The sequence below is a fragment of the Mugil cephalus genome, chromosome 23, assembly GCF_022458985.1.
Source record: "Mugil cephalus isolate CIBA_MC_2020 chromosome 23, CIBA_Mcephalus_1.1, whole genome shotgun sequence".
Taxonomy (NCBI): Eukaryota; Metazoa; Chordata; class Actinopteri; order Mugiliformes; family Mugilidae; genus Mugil; species Mugil cephalus.
This window is the reverse complement of record NC_061792.1, coordinates 1,604,166-1,610,833: the sequence shown is the minus strand read 5'-3', so window position 1 is coordinate 1,610,833 and position 6,668 is coordinate 1,604,166.

Sequence of the window (6,668 nt, the reverse complement as noted above, 5' to 3'; positions counted from 1 at the left end):
TCTCTGGACTGCCATTACCTGATCCATTAATGATGTACTGAGGACAGAGTTCAGGAAAGGCCCAGCATTGTGTATTTTGGGTGTTCTGCCAACAATGTCTGTGTTCATGGGTCAAACTAGCGCTCGTAACGGGAAACAGGGTTATCTTAAGAGACTGGAAGGCAAAAGCAAAGGATATGTTTTAAGGAATGGAGAGATGAACTATCCAACATAGAATCTTTCTTGAAAATATGGGCCTCTAATCTGGAAATGATAAGGAATGTGTTGATCATAATGACGCTAGTGCAGACCCTCTATGTAACTGTGTATGATCTGTTAACATCCAGGGAACAAACATGCCATGCAGCATCGTGATGATGTAAACTGTCGTTATTATTATCATTATTATTCATATTCATTATTTTTGCATGCCCTTTTATTTCCATTGTTTTGATGTATTATTGTCATTTTTTTTTTGTTAAATTTTCTTAAATTTCATGCATGTTAAACCAAAAGCCAATAAAAATTAAATCACAAAAAAAGTCAAGTCAAAGAAGTAGAGTTCCTTTGCCTCTATGTTAATAGATAGGACTTGGGTGAACTATGTGTTGTTGTTTTTTTTGTTTTTTGTTAATAACTTCTCAAGGGTGTTTTTTGTAATTTTATGTAGTTCATATAATGCTAATGCATACATAAGTGTCCATTTTTAAATTAAACATTTACACCTAACTGGTAAACTATTTACAGAGGACTGAAAAAGCCCAAATCAAAAATAAAATATACTAATTTGTTATATACTAACTGTTTCATAAAATAAATAATGCTGTAAGTGCAATGTGTGATGTATGTAAAAGTGGCCATGAGAGTTTTTTTTCACTATTTTCTGGATTGTTTTGAGTTAGTTGATTTCTTTGATTTCCTGAAAAAACTTTTGAGGAACATTGGACATTGAACATCGACTTGGGATCAGAGCTGAAGGAGGGGTGGAGGAAGCTCTTTCTGTTGGGCATGACATGAAGTGTAAATTTGTGATTGAAGACTAATTAAAAAAAAAAAAAAAAAAAACATGTCTGATCTCGGAAGCTAAGCAGGGTCTGGCCTGGTTAGTACTTGGATGGGAGACCGCCTGGGAATACCAGGTGCTGTAAGCTTTTCCTTTTCATCAGGAGACATGGTAACATTCACATCAATAAAATACATGCTATGATGATTCTGGCCACTTATATATACTGCTTTTGTGCCTGACCACTTGGCTTCAGTCATACCATCCTGAACACGTCTGATCTCGGAAGCTAAGCAGGGACGGGCCTGGTTAGTACTTGAATGGGAGACTGCCTGGGAATACCAGGTGCTGTAAGTCTTTCATCAGGGGACATAGGAACATTTACATCATCATAATACATGTAATATTAATTTTGAACACTTATATATACTGCTTTTGTGACTGACACCATCGCTTACGGCCATACCACTTCGAAAGATGCCCGATCTCGTCTGATCTTGAAAATTAAGCAGGGCCAGCTGGCGTAAAACTCTTTTAAGTTCGGTGACGGGAAGAACTAGGTTGTGTTTTTTCCTGTATGTACGTATGCAGGCTTTGATGAAGGCGTTCAAAGATCAACAAGATACGCTCCTTATCAAAAAAAAGCCGTTCCAGCTTACAATGTAGCAGGCGTCTGGGTCCAGACATCAACTTCAACTTTTGCTTTCTCGTTGGTTTTTGTATTGTGGCATTTGGTAACAAAACCAAAGCTGCCCCTCCGAGGAAAGACTCCACTTTAAGGCAATTGCCAGTGGGCTCCCGAGGGAGATATTCAACTCTTTTGCTGTTTTGTTGGTTTCCATTGATCCTTTTTATTCAGGAAATGTTGTGTAAAAATGTGGATGAAAAATTGATGAACGAAGCTCTGTTCAAGTGTGTTTGCTTGTCTCGCTTGCTTTCAGTTTGAAAGTCTAACAGAATCTACGGACCCACCTAGGTTTGTATAAAACAAACTTTCAATAAGATCAAAGGCAAAGATTCTATGCCATCATGATCAAAGGAAAACATTTCATGACATCATCATCAAAGGAAAACAATTGAGGACATCACCCTGTTTCATCCATCGTTTCTTTTGTATGTGCGTGAGCATGCCCGGGAACTACGTATGGATGTAACGTTACTCCATGTGCGCGCATGTAGTCGCATGTGCGTCTGTACCTACGCGAAAACAATACACAAAAATTAGACCAACATGCTCCCATAACTGTGTGTAAAGGTTTGTTTAAGCCTCATCCACATTGTATAATCAATATGTTTGTGTCACGTGTAGTTTAATCATGTGCGGCTGATTCTTTATTGTATTTCCCTCTGAGATACATAATGGTCTAGCTGGAACCTATTAACAGCGCTACTTGTGGCTTTACTACACAATGATGTAAGTATTATGTAAATTAGTTCTGTTTTTGCGTTTCTTTCGGGCAATACAGCAAACCCCAACGTCTGAGGTGGTAGCCGACGTGTGCTGTCGAGATTTGTCATGAGAAATATTGACAAGTGGTTTCCTAACATTGCTTGTATTTTGCATCAATTTGCTGTTGTCGACAATTTGAACTGACGCCGAAATAAAACGAGGCCAGGGGAGCTAACGTGGTCGTTAGCATACGGTGGGAGTGGGGAGCTAACTACGGGGCTAAGTTAACATGCGGTCAATTTCAATGTGTCAGAATGTGTCTGTATGTATGTTAGTATTTTATTTTTATTTAACCTTTGTTTACCTAGGCAAGCAATTAAGAACAGTTTTACCGGCTGTAGTTGTGTTGTCATTTTTATTGCTGTAAGTTCCTTTATTCTTTCAGAAATCCACCTCAATACTCCAACAGCGTGCGGTATGAGCATGCAGAGCAATGGGCTTCTTAACAAGTTCCCAGAAAAAACTGCAATGCTGACTGAGTTCAAAAAGCATTTGATGGACGACTTAAAGGCGTCAAACTGCCAGCAGGAGGTAAGACATAACCCTGTATCTATGCTCTGCTACAGTAATCTGCCAACTGATACGACACACACCTACTAGATCCCTCTATATTATTTTGTGTGTGTGAGTGAGAGACCAGCATACATGCCTCTGCTTTCCTTCTCACTGCATCATTTCTCACTTGTCTCCATCTTTCATCATATTCAATTCAATTCAGTTTTATTAATAAAGTGCATTTCATGCACAAGGCAGACTCAATGTGCTTTACAAGAGGTATACATCATTACAATACAAACGGTTACATAAAAATCAGTTTGGAATCAAGTGAAAGGTATAAGTGCAAGTAAACAATCATATGTATGCCATTTTCACCACATACACACTTAAACTCATACATGCGTACCAACTCATACAACCACACTTGCACACACACAGCTCAGCAGAATGCTGTTGAAAAAAAGATAGGTTTTTAATCTGTTTGGCTACTGATGGCTACTGATGTGGCATGTCTAACTGTGTCAGGCAAGGTATGAGGGATGAGATGCCTGTTGACCGATGTGTTCTTGCTGGGGTGTAAGTGATGAGCATATCTGTGATGTACTGAGGTGCAAGACCATGTAGTGCTTTATAAACCAGGAGCAGTATTTTGAAATTGATTCTTGTTCTAACAGGTAACCAGTGCAAAGATTTAAGAACGGGTGTGATGTCTTCAAACTTTTTGGTACCAGTCAGAATACGTGCAGCTGCATTTTGAATTAGTTGTAACCTCTGAATACTTGAATTCAGGAGTAAAAATAAAGAAAAAACACCATCTGTCACTTTTTAATCGAATGAATTTGATGGATCAAAGTGGGCGTGGCCGATCAAGTGGGCGTGACCGATCAAGTGGGCGTGACTGAGGAAGTGGGCGTGACTGAGGAAGTGGGCGTGGCTGAGGAAGTGTGCGTCACCAACTTTCAAGGTGGGCGTGACTGAGGAAGTAGGCGTCAGCAACTTTCAAGGTGGGCGTAACCAACGTTGATTGGATGTTGTGGCATTTCACTTTCCTTGGGGGTAGGAAGTCGGGGTCTGTGTGAGAATCTTTTTTAAGATGAGTCAGCGGGGTCACGACCCCCGAGGTAGGAAGTCGGGGGGGTATGTGAAAGCATTTTTATTACCTGAAACAGCGGTGCCACGACCCCCGAGGTAGGAAGTCGGGGATTATGCGAGAATCTTTTTATTAGGTGAAAAAGCGGTGTCACGACGCCCGAGGTAGGAAGTCGGGGATTATGTGCAAGTATTTTGATCAGGTAAACACAGCGGTGTCAAGACCCCCGAGGGTAGAAAGTTGGGGGGTATGTGAAAGTATTTTTATTACCTGAAACAGCGGTTTCAAGACCCCCCGAGGTAGAAAGTCGGGGGGTATGTGAAAGTATTTTTGTTAGGTGAAACAGCGGTGTCGCGTATAATACCGCTGGTCAGTCGATGTCATACGCGCATTTCATCACGGCCTGCCGCTGAAGACATCACATCCGTCTTGCCTGAGAGTCTCCAAAGAGCTAATTATCCTTTTTTCTGGGGAGGGTAAGGTAACTCTCGGTAAAATGATCCCTTTTTAATTGTAGCGGGTGCATGCCTTTTTACTACACCTAACCCATAGTTTTCCGAACCTGTTTTTTCTAGAATTAAAGATTATCTTTTCGTGAAAGCACAAAAATGGATTTGTATGTACATTTAAGGAGCTTACATGATTTTATACATGTTTCATTGTTTACGGTATAAGGATAACACAGGGCTTTCTTCCGGACACTGAGGAATGCGGCCTTTCTCTTTTGCTCTTCCATTTGTTGTTGACCGGGCATGTTGCGGGGAGGACAGCACAGTGGATTGTTATGTAAGCAGTAGATTTCTCTCAATGAGGCGTATATCATTTTATCAGAAGATTTTTCAAGAATCTACTTTTGTATTTTTAGTTTTTGTAGGCACCTCATGAAAGTAGTCCCAATCCAGCATCCATGTATAGTTCAGATTGGTTAGTTACTTGCCTTTACAAAAAAAAACAAAAAAAAAAAAAAAACAAAAACAAAACGGCATGTGTGAATATATTTATATGTGTCGTGGTGTGTTTCACTAAAGTATTAATACATAATTAATTGTTTCTGGTTTAATAGTATATTCACTTCTCAGAGTAATCTGGCAGAGAGGACTGTTGGAGGTAGAGGCACTAACACTCTTCCGCTATCCTGTTGTACTGTGTATCCCAGAATGTATGTGATAGATTCTATGACTTGGTTTTATACTTTAGCAGGGTGACGAAGCAATACTAGAACAGCGTTTGGGATACAGAGAACGAGAGTGGACTTCTATCTCTATCTGAAAATTCATGCAACAGGACCAGGCCCGAGACACCTCCGACTACGGTTAAGAAGAATGAAGTCATAAATTTTAAATTAGAAATACGTAAAATAATCTAAACCCGTCTCTCTCCATTATGTAGTGTGCAGACAGAACCCGCTCACAACGGTGGACAAGGCTCACTTGTACCAGCGAAAGACGGGTGCTCTACCGCTAATCTTCATACCCGACACGCCAGAAACGAACGTCAGACAAACCGGCTAACAGTTAAGACAATCTTATTTATTTATTTTTTTTAGAAACTAATGCTTATAAGTAAGTCATGTCACTCATTGTGATCATTTTAACATGTTTCTGATAGCTAAAGAAGCTGACACTGACTGGAGGACCCATCTGGATCGAAATTAGACATAACAGAAGCGCAGAGATAAGCCGTGACTGACCGAGTAAAATAAAATACAAACTTTTATACAAACTTTAAAATAAATAATAGCGATCAGCTAAAATAAATACATATACTTCTTTATCTATTCTGTAGACTCCGGCCAATACCCAGCTGAAGCACTTCCACTTGAAGAAGGACGGCGGCAGGAGGAAATAAGATCGGAGATCAGCTTCAGGAAGTCTGGGGTCTATCGAGAGGGAAGGTTGTGTGAAAAACTTTTTTTGGAAATACTGACTTCTGTTTTGTGATAATGACATCAGCGTTGACTTAGTAGAATCGTTGTGTGTAGTATGTTGAATGATCAAGGGAAATTCGGTCAACTGCAGTCAGCTCTGTTATACTTTACAGTCTGCGGTCTCGCAGTCACTTGTTATCCTTTACAGTCTTCAGTCTCGCAGTTCAGCTCTGTTATCTTACAGTCTATGGTTGAAAGTGTTAAGCCGATTTCATCCCTCACCCGCAAACTTACATCCACTGGGAAAAAATACAACATACAAATTAGAGATTCAAACGAGCTCCGGCTCGCGACGAACTTGGATTTAAGAATATGGAAAGTAGCGATGGTAGCCCTTCAGCTTTTAAGAGGAAGCTCCGTCCAGTCACTCCACCCCGAGCTTTTTACTCCGCCGCTTGATGTTAACAGCCTTTAGAGATTTCAAACGAGCTCAGGTCGCAACGAAACCTTCTGATTTTCAAAATTGGAAAGTATCGATGTGCCTTCAACTGTTTAAGAGAAGCTTTGTCAGTACCTCCAAGTCATCGCGAGCTATTACCTCCTCTCCTCCAAACCCCGCGTCGTTTGTCCGTCTATTGTACCATACCGGCGGCCGTACGACGTTACCATCTGTTCGTCCTAAACCGAAGATTCCGTGCCTGCGTCCGTCTAACCTTTTAACGTAAACGATCCGTGACCCCGGCTCCGTCCTCGTACTTTCCCCACTGCAACACCGCAGCCG